This window comes from Corvus brachyrhynchos, unplaced genomic scaffold (assembly GCF_000691975.1).
Source record: "Corvus brachyrhynchos isolate BGI_N302 unplaced genomic scaffold, ASM69197v1 scaffold245, whole genome shotgun sequence".
Lineage (NCBI taxonomy): Eukaryota > Metazoa > Chordata > Aves > Passeriformes > Corvidae > Corvus > Corvus brachyrhynchos.
The window spans coordinates 5,773,648-5,776,734 of record NW_008238988.1 but is presented as its reverse complement, the minus strand read 5'-3'; the positions used below and the strand labels follow the sequence as shown (position 1 = coordinate 5,776,734).

Here is a 3,087-nt window from a genome sequence, read left to right as displayed (position 1 = left end):
GATCCCGCAGACACCTGGGCGGCCGCCGCTGCTTTCCGTGAATTTGAATTTCAGCTCCATTAAAAATGCCCAAACAACCGGGCAAGTGGAAAAAAATTGGGCAAGTCTGGAGGGGGGCCGACAGGAGCAGCTGATCTGGGCGATGGTGGGGCAGGTCCCAGCCTGTGCTGAGCAGCCAAAGCCAACTGCAAGATCTAAATAACCCTTTGGAGTCATCATCTAATTACAGGGGCTCCACATTCCCTGGCTCCAGCTTCCTGCAGCAAGCTCCTGCCTTTGGAGACTGAATTATCCGGGAGCACTCGCAGGCGAGGATCAAAACAAAAAAATAAATAAGCACGTTTTGGGCTGTTTTCAGTGAGAATCCTCTGACGTCTGGAGCAGGGGGCAAATTAAACGAAGGACCAAATTAACCAGGGATTCAATTAGGGGAAGTCTCCGTGCCACGCTTTGTTTCAGTGTTTGCTAACCTGACTGCCGAAACCCCCCCAGGACTCCATCATCTTTTATTTTCCGCCACTTGCAGTGGCAAGAGCAGCAGCTTTTGAAAATTTTATTTGCAGAGGGCTCTGATATAAAAGAAATGCAAGAGCACAATACTAATAAGGCACAGGGAAGCTGCTCCACCATTGACAAAGGACACACGGAAAGCAGCGGGTCTCCAAACCCCCCTACCCAAATGCCTCCTCGGATAATATTCCTTTAGATATGGGAAGAAAAGGCTTCGAGCTTGTTAGAGGGGGAAAAATATTCCACAACTTAGCTATGCAATGAATTATAAAATACACAGGCCGAGGAGCGCTTTGATTCCTGCAGCCCCGCACTCCATCCAGCCGCGGTGCAGCTCTAGGGAACCAACCCAGCACCCGTGTTTGAACAAGGCCATTTTAACAAGATTTGCTGCAGCTGGGACTCAGCACATGAAAGTTGGGCGATGGAGTGCGCCGATAGAAAAATCAGGAGGAGACAGGCTGATTAAGGAAGAGCCCCAGAACAAAAGCAAACCTTATCACTCCTATTAAAGCCTGCCCGGTGGTGAACAATCTCCATCCAGCAGCTCTCTCTGAAATGCTAATATTTGTGGCTACTCATTCACCCAGTTATTTTACTCCCTCCCGCACAAGAGAGGGTTGGGAGCTTTGTTTTTCTTCAGGAATCATTTTTATTATTCCTAAGACAGAGCTGTACCTCCGTGCCCATCTGTCTTTGGAGAGATGGAGGAGGGGGAAGAAGCTGGAATTCAGCAATAGTGAAGCTACGGCTAAATTTCCTCCTGGATTTCCCGAAGAATCCCATTCCCAACCCCTCCACACTGACTGTGTTTACCCACTGCTGCAGCTGGAAATTCAGTGGTCTAGTGGAAGGTGTCCCTGCTCATGGCAGGGGGTTGGAATGAGATGGTTTTCAAAGTCCCTTCCAACCCAAAGCGCTCTGTGACTCTCTGAAACACGAGTGCCTTCACGCTGTGCCCCCTGCAAGCATGGGAATGGGAACAACAGGAGCACCTCCCCACTTCTGTGTTTTAAGCATTTGCAGGCTGGCAGCTGATTTCTCTCTTCTCTTTGCTCTGAGCACCACGGGCGAGCTTGTTTGCCTTTTGTAATTAAAAATGTGTGAAGCTCGAGAACATCCCCAGGAGGGAAAGGTGACCCTTCACAGCTTGAGGAGAACAAAGTTTGCTCCTGCTTTGCTCCAACTTCCAAACCAGCTGTGCCTGAGCCCAGCTGCTGAGGGGATCCCAGCTCAGGCACCCTGAAATCTCATTTCCAGAGCCAGGCTGCTTTTGTTAACACTGGGTTACCACTCTTCCCTTACCACATCCTGCAGCCCCATCCCTGGAAGCACAAATCCATCTCCTTTCCAGCACCATCACCTCTCAACCAAGTGTTCACAGACACCTCCCACACCTGCAGCATCCTCTAAGCCTCTCCATCTCCTGCTGTCCCAACCCAACTCCCCAGCACAGCAGCTGGTGCCCTTGATGTCCCCACTATTCCCAATATTTAGGGAATGCTGAGCACACACAAAATGAAAAAGCAGCCATCCATGCTTCTTGAATGCAGGATGAGCTGAACTGAACAGGTTCTCATTCCCAGCCAAAAACTGAGGAGGAAGCATTAGAGAATCATTAAATCTGGAAAAGACCTCCGAGGTCATCAAGTCCAACCTCAGATGGAAAGAGCTGTTCAACCCACGCGTGTTTTTAGAGGCACAGGAAGAGCAGGAAGATGTCAAAATCAAGCCTTTTACTGAGCCAGATGCCCATGAGACAGCCCTGTGTGCTATTTATCCCCAAAAATGCCAAATATCCCCCCTGAACAGAGGGGAGGATGCTCTGGTACCCACTCCTCCCTGCAAGACCAAGGTGAGATGCTGCTGCTCAGACCCCCACTATTGTGTGGCTGACAAATCACCAAGAAAGGGGCGGGGGGAAGAGAAAAATAAAATAGGTTGAGCCCTCCCTGCTTCCTACAGCCCTCAGCAATGCGTGGACTTAGTAAAACCCACACTCCAGAGCTGGTGCCTAATTGGACACTGGGGTCTGATCTCCCCCCTGAACTGCCCCCAGGCTGGAGGAGGCTGAGAGAAGAAGCCTCTCACCTTCCTGCCCACTGCCCAGAGGGTTTGTGGCCCTCACAGTGCCCCCTGAAATAAAACAGCCCCCCCAGGCCTGCATTTCACGAGACCTCTCTGATGTAAGTGCCGCGGACAGAAACCATCAATTCCCTCTCTCGCTCCCCCCGCCCATCCCGGCACTGAAACGTCTCCATGGCTGGAGATTTACACTTGATTTTCTGCCTTTCTGCGCCAGATAAGTCATTTCAAAATCCTGTTCTGCCCTCAGATGGGGAGGAGGGGGAGGCTCCCCTTCCCTGGGCCCAGCATCAAAGCCCTGGAGCGCAGACAAAAGGGGGTTTAGAGCAGGAAGACCTTCATCCCACAATCCCGGCGTTTAAAGGTGAAATTAATTTCCCTGCTGCTTAAGATTTGGAAGGGAGGGATGTTCCAGCTGCTGGGCAAAGCACAGGGCAGCCAGGATCTGCTAAATCCTAATCCCCTGAGGCAGCAGGTATGTCTGAACTCCTT

The 3,087-nt window shown here is 51.1% G+C and overlaps 1 protein-coding gene across 9 annotated transcripts in view; it reads right to left on the bottom strand.

The window, feature by feature from the left end:
- NIN (ninein) overlaps positions 1–3,087 on the bottom strand; it is a 54,247-nt gene that overhangs the window by 38,151 nt on the left and 13,009 nt on the right. The gene's annotated exons all lie outside the window — the stretch shown is intronic.